The 25,746-nt window shown below is 45.6% G+C and overlaps 1 protein-coding gene across 3 annotated transcripts in view; it reads right to left on the minus strand.

Moving 5' to 3' along the window:
* LOC143989333 (leucine-rich repeat and fibronectin type-III domain-containing protein 2-like) overlaps positions 1–25,746 on the minus strand; it is a 737,371-nt gene that overhangs the window by 617,838 nt on the left and 93,787 nt on the right. The gene's annotated exons all lie outside the window — the stretch shown is intronic.

Consider the following 25,746-nt stretch of genomic DNA (forward strand, 5'->3'; position numbering starts at 1 on the left):
TAAGGTGATTTATTTTTCCTCTGGTGGTGGGATCAATGGGGACTGGGTCGTGGCGACAATATTCTTTAATCGTTTGAGGTGAGGATTGAGATGAGAATTTGTCCCAGCGAAGCTCCTTAAAAGAGAAGTTTTGTGTTTGTTTTTTTAAGATTGATACTAATCTAGGTGGATGCAGCATCAGACCAATGCTGCGTCTGTCCCCTGCCACCTCTTCATTGAGAATCAAGCCACCGAAAATCGCAGATGATTCGGTTCTCACTCCTCCCCAAGTGCTCCTCCACGCTCATTGGAGCGCTGAGCTGTGGAGCGGCTCATTGAGAGGCTGAGACTTCCATCAGTCCAGGCAGCTGGCAGATTCAGACTTCCTAAATCAGGATGATGTGCTTCCTAGACCAATCTTGGTGATGTCAGCGGAGAGCAAACTTCAGACCGCTCTCCGCTGAAAATGGGCCACAGCAGTGCAAAACGAATTGCACTCCTGTGCCCCTTAGCAGAAGCTCAGCCAAATGAGCCCAGGCTGGACTTCTCCTTTAATAGCCATTTTGATCCCATTGTGGTGTCTCCCCCCTCTGTGGAATTGGACCTGGGTACCCTCCCTCTCCCCCCCCCCCCCTCCCATCCTGAGTCAGATGCTCTGCAGGATTTAACCTTGGCTCTGTATACATATTACCAATAGGACCCCTGAAGAAGCTTTTAGCAAAACACGTAGTGATCACCATTGGTGACGTTTTCTGATTCCTGTACCTGGCCCACATATAGAAGACAGTCATTCTAAGCGGATTGAGCCGTGTGGACAGGTCCCAATACAATACCTACCATGTTTCTCTAAAAATAAGCCCGGATCTTATAATAATTTTAGCAACCAAAAACACAGTAGGGCTTATTACCCTGGGTGGCTGAGGGGATGGGGGCTGTTAGCACTTCACAGTACTGTAAAAGTGATCACTTTTCGTTGACAGAAAAGAACGAAGATACAAAGAACAAATATTATGGTCTACTTGCGTTACCCAAGACAAGACCCAGCCACTGCTTTTAGTAACTCATCAATTAAACCAGCCGGATCTTCTAACATTTAGAATACATTGTCCATGCGGCCCTCAGTAAATCCCATTTACACCACAGAAAAAAAAATGCTGATTGATGGCGAACATGACACATGTTCTTATTTACCTAAATGATGTTTCATATTGTGTCCTCCTCTCCCCATCTATTATCTGCTAACAAAATAAATATGACTTATCAAGCAAGCCTGACCTTTCTCCGACACTGACAAATCCCTGGTTTATGGGAACTCAGGGCTGTTAAAAAATGTTGTGAGATGGCTACAAATTATTAAACATTTCGGTTAGCGCCTTGGCGTGAAATATCACGCAATTGCCATTTTGCTGTCATTTATCTACCCAGGAAGAAAAAAAAAAACTAATTTGGAATGAGGCTGACGAATTCCATGTAACATTTTCAGCATAATGGATGAGTCGGCGGTGACAATTAGTATGCGCAGGTCATGGATAAAAGCCGGAGCAGGCTCATTTGCATTAATCTCAGGCCCAACCAGTTAAACCTATTTACTTCTAGGTTAATTCAGTGGAAGAAAATGGACAGATATTCTCCGATCACTCAATGATCTCTGGAGGACTCAATACAGTCCAGTATGATTTTTCCGTTTGAGCCAACTTTTCGATAAGAGAACCTTAGATTCTGGTAAAAAAAAAAAAAGGGTTCTCCCTCTTTGATGGCTTATTCAGTGTAAACACTTCTTAGTGGGTGATATCACCGAAATCTGATTTTCTGGACCTTTTTAACAGAGAAAAACCTCTGAAACAACAATCTACATAATAGGAACCCCTACCAGCAATATCAGTGGGAAGAATGTTCCTTACATTGGTGATCAGTGGGAAGAATGTTCCTTACATTGGTGATCAGTGGGAAGAATGTTCCTTACATTGGTGATCAGTGGGAAGAATGTTCCTTACATTGGTGATCGGTGAGAAGAATGTTCCTTACATTGGTGATCAGTGGGAAGAATGTTCCTTACATTGGTGATCAGTGAGAAGAATGTTCCTTACATTGGTGATCAGTGAGAAGAATGTTCCTTACATTGGTGATCAGTAAGAAGAATGTTCCTTACATTGGTGGTCAGTGAGAAGAATGTTCCTTACATTGGTGATCAGTGAGAAGAATGTTCCTTACATTGGTGATCAGTGAGAAGAATGTTCCTTACATTGGTGCTCAGTGAGAAGAATGTTCCATACATTGGTGATCAGTGAGAAGAATGTTCCTTACATTGGTGATCAGTGAGAAGAATGTTCCTTACATTGGTGATCAGTGAGAAGAATGTTCCTTACATTGGTGATCAGTGGGAAGAATGTTCCTTACATTGGTGATCAGTGAGAAGAATGTTCCTTACATTGGTGATCAGTGAGAAGAATGTCCCTTACATTGGTGATCAGTGAGAAGAATGTTCCTTACATTGGTGATCAGTGAGAAGAATGTTCCTTACATTGGTGATCAGTGAGAAGAATGTCCCTTACATTGGTGATCAGTGGGAAGAATGTTCCTTACATTGGTGATCAGTGAGAAGAATGTTCCTTACATTGGTGATCAGTGAGAAGAATGTTCCTTACATTGGTGATCAGTGAGAAGAATGTTCCTTACATTGGTGATCAGTGAGAAGAATGTCCTTACATTGGTGATCAGTAGGAAGAATGTCCCTTACATTGGTGATCAGTGAGAAGAATGTTCCTTACATTGGTGATCAGTGGGAAGAATGTTCCTTACATTGGGGATCAGTGAGAAGAATGTTCCTTACATTGGTGATCAGTGGGAAGAATGTCCCTTACATTGGTGATCAGTGGGAAGAATGTCCCTTACATTGGTGATCAGTGAGAAGAATGTTCCTTACATTGGTGATCAGTGGGAAGAATGTTCCTTACATTGGTGATCAGTGAGAAGAATGTTCCTTACATTGGTGATCAGTGGGAAGAATGTTCCTTACATTGGTGATCAGTGAGAAGAATGTCCTTACATTGGTGATCAGTAGGAAGAATGTCCCTTACATTGGTGATCAGTGAGAAGAATGTTCCTTACATTGGTGATCAGTGGGAAGAATGTTCCTTACATTGGGGATCAGTGAGAAGAATGTTCCTTACATTGGTGATCAGTGGGAAGAATGTCCCTTACATTGGTGATCAGTGGGAAGAATGTCCCTTACATTGGTGATCAGTGAGAAGAATGTTCCTTACATTGGTGATCAGTGAGAAGAATGTTCTTTACATTGGTGATCAGCGGGAAGAATGTCCCTTACATTGGTGATCAGTGGGAAGAATGTTCCTTACATTGGTGATCAGTGAGAAGAATGCTCCTTACATTGGTGATCAGTGGGAAGAATGTTCCTTACATTGGTGATCAGTGAGAAGAATGTTCCTTACATTGGTGATCAGTGAGAAGAATGTCCCTTACATTGGTGATCAGTGAGGAGAATGTTCCTTACATTGGTGATCAGTGAGAAGAATGTTCCTTACATTGGTGATCAGTGAGGAGAATGTTCCTTACATTGGTGATCAGTGAGAAGAATGTTCCTTACATTGGTGATCAGTGGGAAGAATGTTCCTTACATTGGTGATCAGTAGGAAGAATGTCCCTTACATTGGTGATCAGTGAGAAGAATGTTCCTTACATTGGTGATCAGTGGGAAGAATGTTCCTTACATTGGTGATCAGTAGGAAGAATGTCCCTTACATTGGTGATCAGTGAGAAGAATGTTCCTTACATTGGTGATCAGTGAGAAGAATGTTCCTTACATTGGTGATCAGTGGGAAGAATGTTCCTTACATTGGTGATCGGTGAGAAGAATGTTCCTTACATTGGTGATCAGTGGGAAGAATGTTCCTTACATTGGTGATCGGTGAGAAGAATGTTCCTTACATTGGTGATCAGTGAGAAGAATGTTCCTTACATTGGTGATCAGTGAGAAGAATGTCCCTTACATTGGTGATCAGTAGGAAGAATGTCCCTTACATTGGTGATCAGTAGGAAGAATGTACCTTACATTGGTGATCAGTGAGAAGAATGTTCCTTACATTGGTGATCAGTAGGAAGAATGTCCCTTACATTGGTGATCAGTGGGAAGAATGTTCCTTACATTGGTGATCAGTGGGAAGAATGTCCCTTACATTGGTGATCAGTGGGAAGAATGTATCTTACATTGGTGATCAGTGAGAAGAATGTCCCTTACATTGGTGATCAGTAAGAAGAATGTTCCTTACATTGGTGATCAGTAGGAAGAATGTCCCTTACATTGGTGATCAGTGGGAAGAATGTTCCTTACATTGGTGATCAGTGGGAAGAATGTTCCTTACATTGGTGATCAGTGGGAAGAATGTTCCTTACATTGGTGATCAGTGGGAAGAATGTCCCTTACATTGGTGATCAGTAGGAAGAATGTCCCTTACATTGGTGATCAGTGAGAAGAATGTTCCTTACATTGGTGATCGGTGGGAAGAATGTCCCTTACATTGGTGATCAGTGGGAAGAATGTTCCTTACATTGGTGATCGGTGGGAAGAATGTCCCTTACATTGGTGATCAGTAGGAAGAATGTCCCTTACATTGGTGATCAGTGAGAAGAATGTTCCTTACATTGGTGATCAGTGAGAAGAATGTTCCTTACATTGGTGATCAGTGAGAAGAATGTTCCTTACATTGGTGATCAGTGAGAAGAATGTTCCTTACATTGGTGATCGATGGGAAGAATGTCCCTTACATTGGTGATCAGTGGGAAGAATGTTCCTTACATTGGTGATCAGTGAGAAGAATGTTCCTTACATTGGTGATCGGTGGGAAGAATGTCCCTTACATTGGTGATCAGTAGGAAGAATGTCCCTTACATTGGTGATCAGTGAGAAGAATGTTCCTTACATTGGTGATCAGTGAGAAGAATGTTCCTTACATTGGTGATCGGTGGGAAGAATGTCCCTTACATTGGTGATCAGTGGGAAGAATGTTCCTTACATTGGTGATCAGTGAGAAGAATGTTCCTTACATTGGTGATCGGTGGGAAGAATGTCCCTTACATTGGTGATCAGTAGGAAGAATGTCCCTTACATTGGTGATCAGTGGGAAGAATGTTCCTTACATTGGTGATCAGTGAGAAGAATGTTCCTTACATTGGTGATCAGTGAGAAGAATGTTCCTTACATTGGTGATCGGTGGGAAGAATGTCCCTTACATTGGTGATCAGTGAGAAGAATGTTCCTTACATTGGTGATCGGTGGGAAGAATGTCCCTTACATTGGTGATCAGTGGGAAGAATGTCCCTTACATTGGTGATCAGTGAGAAGAATGTTCCTTACATTGGTGATCAGTGAGAAGAATGTTCCTTACATTGGTGATCAGTGAGAAGAATGTTCCTTACATTGGTGATCAGTAGGGATGAGCTTCGTGTTCGAGTCGAACGTACGTTCGACTCGAACATTGGCTGTTCGTGCGTTCGGTGAATTCCGAACGTTTTGGCCGTTCGCGTCAAAATTCGAGTGACGTGCGCGCGGACCATAATGCACTGCGTTGGCGCAGTGCATTGCTGCCCGATGATTGGCCAAGCATGCACTGTGACCCCGCATGCTTGGCCAATCGCAGCGCTGGCAGCGAGGAGAGCCATGATTGGCCACAGGCATCCTGCCTGTGGCCAATCATAGCTCAGGCTGTGTAGTGCACGCCCCACACTATATAAGGCCGCCTTTGAGGCGGCCTCGTGTAGTGTGTTACTTAGCATCTGAAGCAGTGGGTGTTCTGTGTACCTTCAACACAGTACACACCAATCGTTTTTGGCTGATTTCCTATCTTGCTGCTGTGTAGTGGTTGTTGTCTGTGCCCTGACTGCAGTATACACCACTATATTCACCTCACCTATATAGCTAGTGATCTAGCTTTAACCACTTAACAACTGCCCATTGCCGATTAACGGCTTCAGGGGGGTTGTTTAACTCTGAGAGGCCGTTAATTAACGGCCTCCCAGAATTCTGCTCTCGCGTGCCCCGAGGTGTGCGCACTCGAGAGCATCCGTGACCACCGGGTCGCATCACGGATCATGGTAAACGGCCGCTCATAGCGGCCGTTTACCACGTGATTGCTCCGTCAAATGACGGAGTGATCACTTGGAAACAAACCGGCGTCATGTTATGACGCCTGTTCCTCCCTCCCCTCTCTGTACCGATCGGTACAGCGGAGGGGAAAGAGATCGGTGTCAGCAGCGATGTGGGCTGCATCTGCAGTGCCCACATCGCTGCTCACCGAATTTAACCCCTCAATTCCCTGCCAATACTCTGCAATACCAGTGCATACTCTGCAGTACCCTGCCATTACTCTGCAGTACCCCCCATTACTCTGCAGTAACCCCCATTACTCTGCAGTACCCCCAATACTCTGCAGTACCCCCAATACTCTGCAGTACCCTGCCATTACTCTGCAGTGCAGTACCCTGCCATTACTCTGCAGTACCCCCCATTACTCTGCAGTAACCCCCATTACTCTGCAGTACCCTGCCATTACTCTGCAGTACCCCCCATTACTCTGCAGTACCCGCCATTACTCTGCAGTACCCCCAATACTCTGCAGTACCCTGCCATTACTCTGTAGTACCCCCAATACTCTGCAGTACCCTGCTATTACTCTGTAGTACCCCGCCAATACCCCGCCAATACTCTGTAATACCCTGCCATAAATTGCCATACCCAGCCATACTCGGAGATACCCAGCCATACTCGGTGATACCCTGAAATACCCAGCCATAGACGCCCCCCACCCCTCACCGCCCTCCGGTGCTTCTACCAACTCGCCAGTACGATCAAAGCCAGAATCTTTTTTTTATTTTTTATTTCAGGCTTCCCAGCCTAGAGGTGAGATGTGGGGTCATATTGACCCCCCAGATTTCACTATAAAGAGGACCTGTCACCCCATATTCCTATTACAAGGGATGTTTACATTTCTTGTAATAGGAATAAAAGTGATCAAAAATATATTTTTGGGGGAAAAAATGTCAAACTAAAATAAATAAAGTAAAATGAACAATAAAAAAATAAAATAAAAATTAAAGCGCCCATGTCCCCATGTGCTCGCATGTGCCACACATGTGAGGTATCGCCGAGAATGTTAGAGCGAGAGCAATAATTCTAGTCCTAGACCTCCTCTGCAACTCAAAACATGTAACCAGTAAAAAAAAAATTCAAGCGTCGCCTATGGGGATTTTTTAAGTAGCGACGTTTGGCGCCATTCCACGGGCATGTGCAATTTTGAAGAGTGACATGTTTGATATCTATTTACTCAGCATAACTTCATCTTTCACTTTATGCAAACATTGGGCTAACAAGTGGTTAATAATAGAGCTTGCAGTCAGTAGTGTTAGGAGATAGTGCGTGCTGTCTGCGTGCTCTGTACCCAGTACATACCGCTATAATATAGGGCAGGCCCCTACTTTCAAACATCCAACTTACAAACATCTCCTACTTGCAAACGCAAGGAGACAGCAGCAAGTGAGATGAAAAAAGATGGACGACAAAACAAATTATACAGGGGTGATAACCCTTCCCTATGTTTTCCAAAAAGCTTAAAGATAGTTTTTTTGACTGGAGCTACACTTTAAAAATGTACCAGTTGAAAATGACAAACAGATTCAACTTAACACAACAAACCTACACAGTCCCTGTCTTGTTTGCACCGCCTGTATACTGCTGTTCTGAGTATATAGGGCCTGGGGGCCCCACGCATTTCCTTTTTTTAATATGGGTACGGGGTTCCCCTTAATATGCGTACAAGACCCAAATAGGCTGGTAATGGGCAGGGAGGGCTACCCATGCCATGTTTCTCAATGATTTTCAACCATATTGCAGGAACCAGATATAACATTAAAACCGCAAGCAGTTTTAAATGGTGTTATTTCCGTTTAATGTCATTTTGTGCAGGGACTGTTCTAAACACGGGAAACACGTGGCACTTCACAGGCATACTACAGACACCCCCCAGGCACCATATTTAAAGGAATATTTCACTTTTTTTTTTCACTTTAATCGTCATTAAAATCAGTGCTCCCGCCAAAACGGCCGTTTTTAAAACTTTTTTTTGCAGTGACCCATGTCCCCTGAGGCAGGAGGCAGGTCCCCAAACCCTTTTTAGGACACTATCTTGCATATTAGCCATTAAAATTAGCACTTTCCAATTCGAACGTTCGAGTCCCATAGACTTCAATGGGGTTCTAACGTTCGTACCGAACGCGGGGGTCGTTCGCAAGTTCTGGTGCGAACCGAACCGGGGGGTGTTCGGCTCATCCCTAGTGGTCAGTGAGAAGAATGTTCCTTACATTGGTGATCAGTGGGAAGAATGTTCCTTACATTGGTGATCAGTGAGAAGAATGTTCCTTACATTGGTGATCAGTGAGAAGAATGTTCCTTACATTGGTGATCAGTGGGAAGAATGTTCCTTACATTGGTGATCAGTCAGAAGAATATTCCTTACATTGGTGATCAGTGAGAAGAATGTCCCTTACATTGGTGATCAGTGAGAAGAATGTTCCTTACATTGGTGATCAGTGGGAAGAATGTTCCTTACATTGGTGATCAATGAGAAGAATGTTCCTTACATTGGTGATCAGTGAGAAGAATGTTCCTTACATTGGTGATCAGTGAGAAGAATGTTCCTTACATTGGTGATCAGTGGGAAGAATGTTCCTTACATTGGTGATCAGTCAGAAGAATGCCCCTTACATTGGTGATCAGTGAGAAGAATGTTCCTTACATTGGTGATCAGTGGGAAGAATGTTTCTTACATTGGTGATCAGTGAGAAGAATGTTCCTTACATTGGTGATCAGTGAGAAGAATGTCCCTTACATTGGTGATCAGTGAGAAGAATGTTCCTTACATTGGTGATCAGTGAGAAGAATGTTCCTTACATTGGTGATCAGTGAGAAGAATGTTCCTTACATTGGTGATCAGTGGGAAGAATGTTCCTTACATTGGTGATCAGTGAGAAGAATGTTCCTTACATTGGTGATCAGTGAGAAGAATGTTCCTTACATTGGTGATTAGTGAGAAGAATGTTCCTTACATTGGTGATCAGTCAGAAGAATGTTCCTTACATTGGTGATCAGTGAGAAGAATGCTCCTTACATTGGTGATCAGTGGGAAGAATGTCCCTTACATTGGTGATCAGTGGGAAGAATGTTCCTTACATTGGTGATCAGTGAGAAGAATGTTCCTTACATTGGTGATCACTGAGAAGAATGTCCCTTACATTGGTGATCAGTGAGAAGAATGTTCCTTACATTGGTGATCGGTGGGAAGAATGTTCCTTACATTGGTGATCAGTGAGAAGAATGTTCCTTACATTGGTGATCGGTGGGAAGAATGTTCCTTACATTGGTGATCAGTGAGAAGAATGTTCCTTACATTGGTGATCAGTGAGAAGAATGTTCCTTACATTGGTGATCAGTGAGAAGAATGTTCCTTACATTGGTGATCAGTGGGAAGAATGTTCCTTACATTGGTGATCAGTGAGAAGAATGTTCCTTACATTGGTGATCAGTGAGAAGAATGTTCCTTACATTGGTGATCAGTGAGAAGAATGTTCCTTACATTGGTGATCAGTGAGAAGAATGTTCCTTACATTGGTGATCAGTGGGAAGAATGTTCCTTACATTGGTGATCAGTGAGAAGAATGATCCTTACATTGGTGATCAGTGAGAAGAATGTTCCTTACATTGGTGATCAGTGGGAAGAATGTTCCTTACATTGGTGATCAGTGAGAAGAATGTTCCTTACATTGGTGATCAGTGGGAAGAATGTTCCTTACATTGGTGATCAGTGAGAAGAATGTTCCTTACATTGGTGATCAGTGGGAAGAATGTTCCTTACATTGGTGATCAGTGGGAAGAATGTTCCTTACATTGGTGATCAGTGAGAAGAATGTTCCTTACATTGGTGATCAGTGGGAAGAATGTTCCTTACATTGGTGATCAGTGGGAAGGAGGAGGAGGACACACCCAAAGAGCTCTCTGTGAGAACCACCCATTTTTCAAGCCTGGGCCTTGCCTGCTAGCTTGGCCCAGGAATAATGCCTGATCCTGGGGGAGGCCCTGAGATGGATCCCCCTGATGACACGGGGCCCAGTGAGGAGGAGGTGGAGGATCTGTCTGTGGGTCCGGGCCCTGGTATGGATGCCAGCGTTTTCAGCCTTAAGGTTGTTAATCGCTTTAGGGCGATTGGGAGAGCGGAGGAGAAGCTGAAAGTTTTGAAAGTGGAGCTTAAGAACTTCAAAGCCAAATACTTCCAGGCCTGGAGTAAGAATCGCACCGCTATGAAGCCTGAGCTACAGGATTTGGAAGAAAAGGTGAAGCAGCAAACTTTATTGTTGGAGAAGTTGAAGGATAAGAGTGGTGCATTTAAAGAAAAATTTGAAAATGAGAGAAGGTTTGTCAGCCAGTCCTCAGCGTGTTCCATGGATCAGCCTCAGCATATGGATGACCCGGGTCCATCTGCCTCTGCTCCTCTCCCCCCATGTAAGGCCTTGGAATCGCCGGCGGCAACCAGCCAGGGGGTTGAGAGTGAGAATGGCACCCTGACCTTCATCCAGCGGATGGAATCCCCCCTGAGAGGAGGCAAGTTTACCGTTTGTGATGACCCATCAGAGGTCCCTGTGGATGTGCAGAAGAATCAGCCAGGGAATGAGGATGAACCTGCACCAAATCCCCTGAACATGGATGTTGCTGCACCTGCATGTGCTGAGACCTGTAGTCCCTCTATCAAGTTTGCTGTTTCACACACTGTGTCTGACACCTGCAATGTGATTGCCTCACCTGAGCCTCTCTGTGTTCCAGCAGAGCTGATTGATGCTGGTGGGGGAGGGGATCAGAATACTGCACCATGTGCAATGGAAGCCATGGATGTGTCAGTCCAGCCTGCACTGTCCTCTGCAGAAAGTCCTGTCCTGTTGGAAGAGAACAGGCCAGCTGAAGATTCCACCAGCACAGCAGTGGGAACTGACACTGCTGGGAAGACTGCAGGACATGTGAATATACCAGCAAGTATTAACAATGACAGTCATGATAAAACAATGAATGTGGTGGGTGGTGGTGATGGTGGAGGGGTTAATACTGCTGGGAAAAAAAAAATGACATTTCTCTCTCTGCTCAGAGGAAAGACTTGTCGATTGTGCAGACCAAATCTGTACAATCGATATCTGCTAGAGATGTCTCAGACAGTTCAAAACACACAAATGTCTCTTCTGCTGGGAGGAATATGGGGAGTTATGCATCTGTTTTGGGGAGTCGCACCAAGGAGGGTGGGGGGGATTTTGTAAATATTGGTGGTCACAATTTTGGGAAGTTTGGTGGTGGGTACAGGAGGAGAAATGTGGTTCAGTTCAAGTGGGAGGGGGAGGGGACCCCACCAGTGAGGGGGAGGGTGGCTGAGTTGATTTTGGAAATGGGGTTTAAAGCTGTGGATATTTTTGCTTTGATTTGCCCAGTGGGGAGTTATGAATTTGATTTGTCTTTTGTAAAACCTGAGGGGTTGGACTTATTTTGGGAGCGACATAGGAGGTGCCAGGGCCTTCCGCAGTGGAGTGGTTTGGTGCCAAAGGTAATTTCCAGGCAGCCCCTGATAAAATCGGTGACCATCCTGGTGCGTAACGAATCCATACCAGAGGCTGATTTGATAGTATGGCTACGCCGATATGGTGAGGTCCTCACTCCACTGCGGAAGGTCCTGGATGAACATGGGATATGGACAGGGGCCTGGACAGTGTCGCTAAAATTGGGAGTGCTGGGCAATGTAGTCCAACATCTGCCCTGTTCTGCTTTTCTGGGAAGAGATCGGCTGACTATATTCTACCAGGGACAGCCCAAAGTCTGCAATAAATGTGGTGAAAAGGGCCATTTTGCCTCTACCTGCACCCGTAAAAAGTGTTCGCTATGCCAGGATCTGGACCATTTGGCAAAGGATTGTACCCAAATTCGGTGCAATCTGTGCCAAAAGCTTGGCCATCCTTACAGTAAGTGCCCAGAGGCTTTACATAACCTGCCAGGATTGGAGGCTGAGCTGCAGAGGCTGGATAAGGAGGATGAGGCCGCTGTAACTGTTGTTGTCCCTCCTGTGTCTGTTGCATCTGTTGTTTTGGGTTCTGTTTCCCCTGGTAATGTTGTCCCTGAGTCTGTCCCTCCTGTGTCTGTTCCATCTGTTTCAGGTTCTGTTTCCCCTGGTAATGTGGTCCCTGAGTCTGTCCCTCCTGTGTCAGTTCCATCTGTTGTTTCAGATTCTGTTCCCTCTAGTGATGTGGTCCCTAAGTCTGTCCCCCATGTGGTGGTCCCTATTCCTGCTGTACGTAGGTCCTCCAGACTAGCGGAGGCTGCTGGGGGGGCAGGTTTAGCGGATCTTCCTTCTCAGCCTCCAGTCCCTGTCCCTCGGCAGCGCAAACGTGGTCAGGGGAGTGTGGGGGTGCTGGATGGGGGTGGGGCTGATGGAAGGGTGTCCATATCCCATGTCTCACCCTCTGTTGGGGGGGATTCGGATGATGAGGGGTGGGAGACGTTTAGGAGGAAGAAAAAGAAGAAGAGGAAGACAAATAAGGTGTTAATTTCTTCCTCAGAGTCGGACCCAGGAGGGGTTCCTCTTGGCAACACCTTTTCAGTTTTGTCAGGTGATGGGATGTCTGATTTATCTTTTTCTTTATCATCCATGGATGAGGGGGAGTCACATAGTTTGAAGAGAGCTGTTTCTGGTGATGAGAGTGTGGCAAAGGTTAAGAAACGACTACCCCAATCATCCTGATGGCAGTTCCCACTCCGATAAAGGTGGCGACCATTAATGTCGCCAGCATGAAATCTGCAAGAGCTCGTGATATTGCCTTATTTTTGCTCAGCGAGTTTGATGCCGAGATTTTATTTTTGCAAGAGACCTGGCTCAATACTTTGGCCGATGTCCATCTAGCAAAAAGGGAGTGGAGATGCGGTCCCTCCTTTTGGTCTCTTGCGGCAGAGCCCTGCAGCGGAGTTGCGGTCCTTTTTAAAACCGATATGGTAACGTGCCGGCGGGTAATTGAGGTAGAGATTGGGAGATTCATGGTCTTGGACGTCTCTGTTAGGGGGCAGGACCTGCGCCTGATTAATATCTATGGACCACAGTCAAGATGGGGCAGGAAATGCCTCCTCACAGAGATCAAGCCCTTCCTTTTCACGTCCCAGCAGGTTGTCTTTGGAGGTGATTTTAACACCATAATTAGGCCTGAAGACAGGAGAGGCTCCATAGACAGGCTGGCGTACGATAGCGTTTTTCTTAGAGATATGGTGAGACAAGCAGGCCTGGTAGATGTGCATATTAAGCACTGCCCTGGAAGCACGGGATTCACATTTCAGAGAGGGAATAGTCAGAGTAGGATAGATAGGTTTTTTTTAAAGGAGAACTCTGCTTTCTCGGCTCCTGAGTTGAGGGCGGTGGAGTTCTCTGACCACTGTATGCTGTCTGTGACTCTGAATGCCTCGGACACTCCACCCAGGGGAAGGGGTACCTGGAAACTGAATTCGGCTCTCCTGGAAGACGTAGAGGTAAGACAATCCTTTGAGGATTTTTTCCAGGCACAGGTTTCTATTCTGGACTTTTGCAGCACTAAGTCAGAGTGGTGGGAGCTTGTGAAACAAAGGGCGATTGGACTTTTCAAGGCCATAAGTAAGAAGAAGCAGCTTGGTATGTACATTGCCTACCAGCATTTGCGGAGGAAGCTTGATCGTCTTGTCTTGTATAGAGGAGATCCAGGGGAGATCTCTGAGGTGAAGTTTTCTTCTTAGAAAGTGTCAATACGACCGGCATGCCTCCTTGGTTCTGGAGAGGGATTATGGAAAATATCACTCGCCTGATCCTTACCAGAACTGTAAGCAAGGCATAGCAGTTAAGACGGTCATAGGCCTGAGGGATAGTACGGGTTCCCTGGTGAAGTCCAGATCAGGGATCCTGGAGATCTTCAGATCATATTATGCAGATCTTCTAGGAAGAAAGGACCTTTGTCGGGACAAGATGGAAAGCTTTCTGGATTCTACTCCAGGATTGGGAAATGGTACATTGCCTTTGATGAATTTGACAGAACCAATTTCAGTGGATGAGGTAGTTCATGCTATAGAGAAGCTGGCTACCAAAAAATCGCCTGGGCCAGATGGGTTGACAGCTGAATTCTACAAGTGTTTTAAGTCCATTCTGGCTCCCTTTTTAGCGGAGGTTTATAACAGCTGTCTAGAAGAGGGTTCGCTCCCTCCCTCCATGAGGCAATCCGCTGTGATTCTTCTGTCAAAAGGTAAAGACCCCTCAATGATTGAGAACTGGCGCCCCATCAGTCTTTTCAATGTTGATAGAAAGATCTTGGCGAAGATTCTTTTTTGCCGCTTGTCGTCAGTGGCAGGCGATTTGTTGTCCAGTCATCAGCACTGCTCGGTCCAAGGTAGAAGTACCTTTTCAGCGGTTTTAGCTGTCCGGGAGGCTTTGGAACGATGCAGGGCTGCTGGATGGAGAAAGTACTTGCTGGCATTGGATCAGGCGAAGGCTTTTGATAGAGTCAATCACGAGTACCTGTATTTGCTACTTGGTAGATACGGCCTGCAGGGGAGGTTTATAGATTGGCTGAAGACATTATATAAAGGGGCTGAGAGCTTCCCACTGGTTAATGGTTGGGTTGGACGGCCTTTTGAGGTTGGCTCTGGTGTGCGCCAGGGATGTCCTCTGAGCCCCCTGTTATATGTATTCGCAATCGACCCCTTCATAAGAAGGCTAGAGTGTGGATCTTTGTGCGGGGTGCCTTTGGGCATTGCTGGTGTGCCACCTTTGAAGGTCGTGGCCTATGCCGATGATGTGTCTGTTATTGTCTCTGAAACGGAGGAGGCGCAGGAGGTGGTCTCTATGATAGAGCAGTACATGGAGGCTTCTGGTTCTAAAGTCAACCATGAAAAGAGTGACGTTTTCTGGATGGGTGAGGAAGGTGAAAGCTTCGAACTTCCGGATGCCTTCCCAGAGCCCCAGCAGGAAATTAAAGTGTTGGGCATCAAATTTGGTCCTGGTGACTATGGTCATCGAAATTGGGAAAGCAGGTTGGTGTGTGCCAATGCCAAAGTAGCAAGTTGGAAGAAATGGAAGCTTTCATTGAGGGAGAGGGTTGACTTGATCAAAACGTACCTGGTCCCAATTTTTTTATATGTCAGCTTCGTCTGTATCTTGCCAGTATCTCTCTATGCAAGGGTGTACAGCTGTTTTTTCCAACTGTTATGGGGAAGTAGGCTGAACCTGATCAAACGCAATGTAACTTACCTGTCTAGGCGGGAGGGTGGCCTAGGAATGGTCAACCCAATAGTTTTCTTTTCTCTGCTGTTTTTAAAGTACAATCTTGGTAACATGCTAGCAGAGAACCCGCCGGGATGGGTGGGTATTTTTCAATCTTGTTTTAGGCCTTTTCTGCGATGCTGGGAAGATGGCGGGCCAGTGAAAAGTCTGAGAGTCCGACATGGCAAGCTCCCGGCTTATGTTGCCCCGTGTCTGAAAATACTTCGGCAGTGGCAGGTGACAGTGGAGGATATCAAGTCCCTCCCCAGGAAGCTTCTGGAGAAGAGGATTTTGGGCTCTGCTTTCAGTGTGTCACTGGCCTTAAGGGATTGCCCAGGCTCTGTAATGAGGGAGGGGTTGCGTTTAATCAATTTAGAAAGAATCCCCTTGAAGTTTAGGGATCAAGCCTGGCTCGCCTTCCATGGAAGGCTCTATGTGAGAGGGAACTTGAAGCATCGCCCTGTGGATGATCGGGATTGTCCTAGAGCGGAGTGTGTTGGTAAAGTGGAGTCTATGGACCACTTTTTGCTCCAGTGTCCCTTTAACATAGAGGTGTATAAAAGGGTGGGGAGGGCTCTAGGCATCCCCTTTTTCTATCGCATGAGTTATGCGGAGTGGGTGTATGGGGCATTCCCGACTCACTGGGATTTTGATTTGGATACACTGTTTTTAGTTAGTATAGTTGTCCGTTACTTCACATGGAATGCACGGTGCCAGATTACCCTGCGGAAGAAAGTCCTCTCTGTTGAGGTGGTGGTGCACGATATTCTGGGTGAGGTTGGGAAAATTCGGGGTCTTGAGAAGGGCAGGGAGCCTCGGGCAGTCTGGATAAGGGCGTGGAGGAATATCAGACTTGCCTTTGGTGAACTGCCCATCTCTGGGTGAGGAGCTCTTTTCTTTTTCTGTTTCTTTCACTCCCTTAGCTTTTGTTGGTTAGTATCTTCTTTTTGAAGAAGGGCTGCATGCATAATAGGTGCGGGATTGTTTCTTAACCTCACAAGTTTGATGTCTGGTGTAATGGTGTGAGTCGTAATAGGATTTATGTTATTGCTTAAAGTATTTTTTTTTGGTTTGATTTGCTATATTTTAATTTATGTAAATATGTATATATTTATGTATATTTATATATTGTGATTTTATGATTATTGATTGCAAGACTTTTAATAAAGAAAAATTGGGAAGAATGTTCCTTACATTGGTGATCAGTGGGAAGAATGTTCCTTACATTGGTGATCAGTGGGAAGAATGTTCCTTACATTGGTGATCAGTGAGAAGAATGTTCCTTACATTGGTGATCAGTGAGAAGAATGTTCCTTACATTGGTGATCAGTGAGAAGAATGTTCCTTACATTGGTGATCAGTGAGAAGAATGTTCCTTACATTGGTGATCAGTGAGAAGAATGTTCCTTACATTGGTGATCAGTGAGAAGAATGTTCCTTACATTGGGGATCAGTGAGAAGAATGTTCCTTACATTGGTGATCAGTGAGAAGAATGTTCCTTACATTGGTGATCAGTGAGAAGAATGTTCCTTACATTGGTGATCAGTGAGAAGAATGTTCCTTACATTGGTGATCAGTGAGAAGAATGTTCCTTACATTGGTGATCAGTGAGAAGAATGTTCCTTACATTGGTGATCAGTGAGAAGAATGTTCCTTACATTGGTGATCAGTGAGAAGAATGTTCCTTACATTGGGGGTCTCAAATAGTGGCAGTCAGAATACCATTATTGGTCTCAGGGAACCCCTACTAATACTTAGTCAACTATTCATGGTACATTAGTGTCAAGGTCAGTGGGAAGAATGTTCCTTACATTGGTGATCAGTGAGAAGAATGTTCCTTACATTGGTGATCAGTGGGAAGAATGTTCCTTACATTGGTGATCAGTGAGAAGAATGTTCCTTACATTGGTGATCAGTGAGAAGAATGTTCCTTACATTGGTGATCAGTGGGAAGAATGTTCCTTACATTGGTGATCAGTGGGAAGAATGTTCCTTACATTGGTGATCAGTGAGAAGAATGTTCCTTACATTGGTGATCAGTGAGAAGAATGTTCCTTACATTGGTGATCAGTGAGAAGAATGTTCCTTACATTGGTGATCAGTGAGAAGAATGTTCCTTACATTGGTGATCAGTGAGAAGAATGTTCCTTACATTGGTGATCAGTGGGAAGAATGTTCCTTACATTGGTGATCAGTGGGAAGAATGTTCCTTACATTGGTGATCAGTGAGAAGAATGTTCCTTACATTGGTGATCAGTGGGAAGAATGTTCCTTACATTGGTGATCAGTGAGAAGAATGTTCCTTACATTGGTGATCAGTGAGAAGAATGTTCCTTACATTGGTGATCGGTGGGAAGAATGTTCCTTACATTGGTGATCGGTGGGAAGAATGCTAATACAAGAGTGAATGTGGCCTAAAAAATTGGTTCTTCCGGTTAATTTACCATACAGTAATAGGAAAGGACAACTGGCTACTTTGTTATAAAAATATTACTTTGAATATTTTTTAAAAAGTTTTCAGCCGGCATCCTTGTAGCGTGTTGGGTTCTGGAAGGTCCTTCTATCAAGTGCTTTTATTTACAGATTGTAATGAATATTCTCCGATAGGAAAGCTACATGTCTCCTGCTTGGGTTCAATCAACAGGTCCTCAAGTGCACTTAACGAGACGTATTATTCTATACGAAGACAACTGTTGATGATTACAATTATGGAGAGGAATGGTAATGGATAAGAAACATACAAAATACATAACCAGCGCTTAAAAGGAAGATAATATTGATGTGGTTATTAACCCTCTCACTTCTAGCCAAGTCTGTTGTGCACTTTAGATGATCAAACAGTTTTTTTTTCTTTGTAGACTTTAAACATTCCACAATCTCCACTCCATGTTTTCTAAAACAACAAGAAAAAAAAAATATTTCTATCTATCTATCTACACACAGCATCTGACAAAAATGAGTACACCCCTCACATTTTTGTAAATCTTTTCTTCTCTCTTTTCATGTGACAACACTGAAGAAATGACACTTGTCTACAATGTAAAGTAGTGAGTGTACAGCTTGTATAACAGTGTCAATTTCCTGTTCCCTCAAAATAACTCAACACACAGCCATCAATGCCTGAACCTCTGGCAACAAAAGTCAGTACACCCCTAAGGGAAAATGTCCAAATTGGGCCCAACGTGTCAATATTTTGTGTGGCCACCATTATTTTCCAGCACTGCCTTCACCCTCTTGGGCTTGGAGGTCACCAGAGCTTCACAGGCTGTCACTGGAGTCCTCTTCCCCTCCCCCATGATGACATCACGGAGCTGGTGGATGTTGGAGACCTTGCACTCCTCCACCTTCCGTTTGAGGATGTCCCACAGATGATCAATAGGGTTTAAATCTGGAGACATACTTGGCCAGTCCATCACCTTTACCCTCAGCTTCTTTAGCAAGGCAGTGGTGGTGTTGGAGGTGTGTTTGCGGTGGTTATCATGTTGGAATACTGCCCTGCGGCCCAGTCTCTGAAGGGAGGGGATCATGCTCTGCTTCAGTATGTCACAGTACATATTGGCATTCATGGTTCCCTCAATGATCTGTAGCCCCCCAGTGCCGGGCTGCCTCAGACCATGACACCCCCACCACCCTGCTTGACTGTAGGCAAGACACACTTGCTGGCAGCACTCGTCTATTTCCTAAAGACAACCTCTGGATATGACGCTGAGCACATGCTAGACAAGTGCGATTAGTTTCGTATGAATCGAAAATTCATACGAATTTCCGTAAATTTGTACATTCGGAATTGCTATGCTTCCGAATTTTGTACAAAATACTAAATTTTGTTTACGAATTTCGGATCCAATTTCCTTTACAACGGAAACGTGACTGGTGTTTTGTTGACCAATCAGAGGTTTTCTTCTGTTGCTGAGTGGGGGTTGGGAAAATGACCTTTTTTAATATGGGAGATTCAGAATCGGACAACATAAGAATTTTCATTAATTACAATTATTCCAGGAAGTCAGCACAGCACAGGGGTGGTGGGAGCTCCTCATAATGAGCACAGCACAGGGGTGGTGGGAGCCCCTCATAATGAGCACAGCACAGGGCTGGTGGGAGCCCCTCATAATGAGCACAGCACAGGGGTGGTGGGAGCCCCTCATAATGATCACAGCACAGGGATGGTGGGAGCCCCTCATAATGAGCACAGCACAGGGGTGGTGGGAGCCCCTCATAATGAGCACAGCACAGGGATGGTGGGAGCCCCTCATAATGGGCACAGCACAGGGATGGTGGGAGCCCCTCATAATGAGCACAGCACACGGGTGGTGGGAGCCCCTCATAATGAGCACAGCACAGGGCTGGTGGGAGCCCCTCATAATGGGCACAGCACAGGGCTGGTGGGAGCCCCTCATAATGGGCACAGCACAGGGAGGGTGGGAGCCCCTCATAATGAGCACAGCACAGTGATGGTGAGGGCCCCTCATAATGAGCACAGCACAGGGCTGGTGAAAGCCCCTCGTAATGAGCACAGCACATTTTTCCCCCGGCAGGTGTCCCCAATAGAGTCCTCCTTTACATCAGGTGCCCCCATACATCAGGTGTCCCCCTTTACATCAAGTACATCAAGGTCCCCAATAGAGTCCCCCTTTACATCAGGTGCCCCCATACATCAGGTGTCCCCCTTTACATCAAGTACATCAAGTGTCCCCAATAGAGTCCTCCTTTACATCAGGTTTCCCCTTTTGCATCAGGTGTCCCCATCAGAGTGCCCCATTATATCAGGTGTCCCCCTTTACATCTGTCTCAAGGTTTTTTTTTTATCAGGAACACAATGGGGTCATCAGACAGGGCACCATGGACCCCTTTGTCACAAGAGTAGTCACCAATAACCCACTTCAGGGATCGAATGCAGACACCACACCACTTCAGAACTAAATGTTATCAATGTAACACCAATTTCATTGACACGGGGAGAAATTGAGGTGCTGCGACTTGGCCTCAGCTTCTGCCCATACACCAATATGAACAAATATGAGACCATCAAAAATCTCTACCTATTCACAAGAAATTGACATATAAATTTATATTTGATACTGAAAGATTAAGAGCCAAACAGGATAAAGAACTTACTGAAAGTATAAAAAAAACATTACCATGTAAGGTTTTCGAATACTTAGAGAGCTTAATTGCCTACTGGAGGAAGAATAATATAATTCCAATACGACAATGTATAAACTAACATTGCGTTGTCCCAAACACGATTAGAAAGACTTAAATTCCACAATAAATCAATAAAAGACTTGACTTTTAATCCCAATATATGGGCATTCCTAACAGTGGCGGCCCGTCCATTACGGGCGCCCGAGCACCGCCCCCTATTTCCACAGCCTGCCACCCCCCTGCTCTATCCAGTCCACGGCTGCCACACCCTATTCATGCATCCAGCCAATTTCAGGGCACCTGGCGCATTATTTACAGCGGTGGGCGTGTTTTTCTGAAAGCACCTGATTAAAGCCAGAGGCTCTAATAGGCTTCAAAATAGGGTGGATTTGTGGCGCAGAGCATTGAATATTTGCTGTTGCAACACGATCCTCCTCCCGACCTATCGGGTCTGATACCCATCACCCGATGGGCTGAACGGACAGGTGATCCTATTGGCCATCTAGGAGGATGGGAGGAGACGCACAGCGGAAGCGAGGAGGAGAAAATACAAGAGCCGCTGCCCCATCCCCACCGATGTCCGATGTGCCCACCAATGTCTAATCCCAGTCGCTGCCCGATGTGCCCGCCACTAGGATGGGGAAAGCGCTGGTGGACCGGTAGACGGAGGGGGGTTTAAGGTTGTTTGCCGCCCCCCACAAACAAAAAAAACACCAGCCGCCACTGATTCCTAATAGCCACTATTAGTGACATCAAATGTACCTCATTCTCAGCTTCAAGAAGCAATTATACTCCGGCACAAACTAGAGGTCTAAAGAATAGACCAGGAATAGTAATAAAGCCCTCAGAGGGAGGGAATGTAGTGGACATGACACAACCTAATTATGAACACATGTGCCTGAATATTTTATCCAACAAGTAATGGTATTGCCCTATTACTATTGAGCAAAATTCCCAATTCAATTGTCAATATAAGGGCCACATTGATCAAAGTACTTTTTCCCCATGAAGCTACATTTTATGCCTTACCTAAGATCCATAAAAACTCAGTACAACCCCCAGGAAGACCCATCATTGGGGTTTATAACTGAGAATGCTAGCAAGTTTATAGATTTTTTTTTCTTAATGCCCCTTGTTACTAGCTTACCGTCTTTTATTAAAGATACTCTCCATCTACGTAAACATATAGTGGGTTTACAAATAACCTCTGGAGCACTCTTAGCCATTGGACGTAGAGTACGATCCTTCATTAGGGAACAGGAAAATACACATAGGGGATTTAATTACCGTAATTCCTTTACATTTGCTTTACCACATTTTGACACACAACTGGTTCACCTTTATGGGGTCCCGTTACCTCCAGGTACAGGGCGTGGCTATGGGTACCTGATGTGCCCCTTCATACGCCAATCTGTACCTGGTGGGTATTTGGAAAAAATTGTTAACTGTGTTTTCGTTAATGCGGATAATTCCGAATTAATTAATTTGTCGAAACTCGTTAGAAAACTAATTCAGAACTAAACAAATTGCACATGTCTATCTGAGACTGAGGACAGTTCTGTTTTAGTGCCACCTCTTTCCCAGCCCATGCAGGCTGAAGGGAGTAGAAAGCCGAATCCTCCCTCCAACAGCAGCTAATTGGCCGCCGTTCCTTCTGACAGGAGTGACACTGCAGTCACTCCTGTCAGTAAGGAGTGGGCGAGCGTCCAACTTGGCAGTGCCCCCCGCTCAACACAGCACCCAGGGCAGGTGTCCACTCACGCCCCAACCTGTAGGCCCGGCCCTGAACAGAAGAGGTGGTCTTACTATAATAACATTTTATCTTCTATAGCTCCAATATATATTATATATATAAGATGTATCTTAGGACAGCTCGGTCTCTGTGCTCCCAGCTCTCGTTCCGATCGGTAGACAGCAGGACCGACTCTCAATCATGTGACCATGTGACAGCCAATCACAGTGGTCACATGATCACTGATCCATCCTGCCCCTTGGGCGTTCTGAGCTTTTTTTTGGTCGGAATCCGGGGCATTCATTCAGCAAGCTGTCATGATCACTTAGTGCTCCTGTTCCTCATTCCACCATCTGGGTGTTGGCTGTTGCTTTTCCCCTGTCTGTGTTGACCTGCAAGATGATTGATCTGAACAATCACCTGATGTAAGCAAATCAAACACTCTATTCCTTGCTTGTGATAGAGACAGTTACCAGCATTGTTCTTGATCAAGCCTCCCATTTGTCATCCTTGCTTGCTGTTTGATCTCCCCTGTGTATGACCTGGATCGGATATTGGACTATTCCCTGAACTCAGCCTGCCTTATTACCTAGACAGTCTTAGAACCACGCTAACTGTCTGCTAAACTGCAAGTAGTCTGTTGTTTGCTCTGTTCGTGCCTGCCCTAGTGTGGTGGCCAGGCACTATAGCATTGTGTATAAGTCCTGGGGGCAACCAAGTACTGGAAAGCCTGCTTGTCTTTAGACCTTGTACACACGGTCGGACATTCCGACAACCAAATCCGTCTGATTTTTTCAGACGGATTTTGTCCGAAACTGTTGCATACACACGGTCGGACAAAGTTGTCGGAAAATCCGATCGTTCAGAACTTGATGACGTTATTTCGTTACGACGGGACTACGTTCAGGCTAGTAGTCAATAGCTTTGATGTAGGAATTTGACCTGAGCATGCGTGGCACTTTGTCTGATCGGAATTCTGTACACATGATCGCACTATGTCCGATCGGATCATGTTGTCGGAAAATTTTATAGACAAGTTGGAAAACTTGGTCCGTCGGATACTCCGACGGAAACAGTCCGATGGAGACCACACACAGTCGGATTATCCAACAACATGGTCCGATCGGACACATTCCGTCGGAATGTCCGACCGTGTGTACAAGGGCTAAGAGAAAGGGGGCTGCAATAGGTGAAGCACACAGTAGTTACCTATAGTGTCGGACCAGATGCATTGAGGTAGACGTAACATTCGTTACACAAGCAGAGCTATGGCAATTAAACATGGAGCTCCCCCTAGAGGCTAATGGACAGATTTCTATATTTAATGCAGAAACAAAAACATGGAAATTTTAACAGCATATATTTGTTATATCTTTGCCAAACCTAGAATCAGTCTGACCTTGCAATCAAGGACAAGTTCTCTCCTAATACTCAAACACCGCTCCTCGTCTTACAGGGAGAGCTCCCGAGGTGATTCGGGGCACACCTACCGTTATATATAATTTTAATTAAATCAATGCTGGGATAATAGTTTATTGCAAAATATAACAACCTCCCAGCAATCTACTGATGGCCATTTTCACATCACTGCAGTTGGTACGCACAAAAAAAAAAAAAAAAAATGAAAAAAGTGCGTAATTCACAGGTACCGTGTGACAGAAAATCCAAAGGGAACTGTCTAATGATTAATGGGACTTTTAAATCACTGCAATTTATTAGCTATTTCAGCACACAGCCAACAGATGGAGGAATTAACGCGACCTCGATGACTGCATAAGCCGCGCTTAACATTAACAGTCACTCAGAAACACCAACGTGGACGGGAAGTAAAGTGTGTCAAAGTTAAACCTGTGATTAGGTTAAAAAATTTGCAGAGGGCAGGCCGCCGTGCGCGGGGCGCAGCCAAAGGTGGAAGGTGGATACGTGTTATGTATACAGAATGGCAGGTTTGGTGAAGGTAGCGCTTTGCTGCTTTGGGGTACAGTACTGGATTCCTTTCGGGTCCTTTTGTTTCCTTTCACGGTGGGTTCAGCATTTGTTATTCCTTGAAGATGTATCTAAAGTCTGCTTAGATTGTATCACCTGCCTATAAAGTGTAGCTACATATTCTTTATCAGCCACTAGGTGGAGTGTAGAGTTTGTGGCTATGATGTCATCTAGGTGGATCACATGTTAGCTGCTACATGTGGTCCACCTTGATGACATCATAGCCACAGACTCTACACTCCCCCTAGTGGCTGATAAAGAATACTTCCATAGTGGAGAACACTACTAGCTGATACGAGACACCTAATTGTATCACCTTGAACTGAGGAAGTGGCAATTCAAAGCCACAAAACACATTTTATTCTGTGAAATAAAGTAATTGGACGTGCCTATCCTTTGAATAACCACTTTGGGCACCTCTGCCAATCAAACTTGCTTTGCTTTGTGCACTGGTGCGCAGTCATTTTGGAACAGGAAGGGGCCATCCCCAAAATGATGCCCACTAAGTAGGGAGCATGAAATTGTCCAAAAAAAAAAGTCCTGATCTCAACCCCATAGAAAACCTTTGGGATGAATTAGAGCAGAGACTGTGAGCCGGGCCTTCTCTTTCAACATCATTGCCTGACCTCACAAATGCGAAGAATGGTCAAACATTCCCATAGACACCCTCCTAAACCTTGTGGACGGCCTTCTCAGAAGAGGTGAAGCTGTTATAGCTGCAAAGGGTGGGCCAACTCAATATTGAACCCTACGGACTAAGACTGGGATGCCATTAAAGTTCATGTGCGTGTAAAGGCAGGCGTCCCAATACTTTTAACAATATAGTGTACTGTATATCAAAATTGCCCACTTAATGCCACAGGTCCCTTCAGTTAAAACCCTATGTATGTTCAGTAACTCAAACACTGGTGATGCTGTGATCCCAGGACGCAGCTCGGGACCGTCGCTGCCTGCATGGAGGAGGAGGTGAGGGGAGCACACCGCCGCTGCCTGCATGGAGGTGGAGGAGAGGGGAGCACACCGCCGCTGCCTGCATGGAGGTGGAGGAGAAGGGAGCACACCGCCGCTGCCTGCATGGAGGTGGAGGTGAGGGGAGCACACCGCCGCTGCCTGCATGGAGGTGGAGGAGAGGGGAGCACACCGCCGCTGCCTGCATGGAAGTGGAGGAGAGAGGAGCACACTGCCGCTGCTTGCATGGAGGAGGAGGACAGGGGAGCACACCGCCGCTGCTTGCATGGAGGAGGAGGACAGGGGAGCACACCGCCGCTGCCTGCATGGAAGTGGAGGAGAGAGGAGCACACTGCCGCTGCTTGCATGGAGGAGGAGGAGAGGGGAGCACACCGCCGCTGCTTGCATGGGGGTGGAGGAGAGGGGAGCACACCGCCGCTGCCTGCATGGAAGTGGAGGAGAGAGGAGCACACTGCCGCTGCTTGCATGGAGGAGGAGGAGAGGGGAGCACACCGCCGCTGCTTGCATGGGGGTGGAGGAGAGGGGAGCACACCGCCGCTGCCTGCATGGAGGTGGAGGAGAAGGGAGCACAC

This window comes from Lithobates pipiens, unplaced genomic scaffold, assembly GCF_037356315.1.
Source record: "Lithobates pipiens isolate NorthernLeopardFrog02 unplaced genomic scaffold, aLitPip1_a1.2 Scaffold_18, whole genome shotgun sequence".
NCBI classification, from domain to species: Eukaryota; Metazoa; Chordata; class Amphibia; order Anura; family Ranidae; genus Lithobates; species Lithobates pipiens.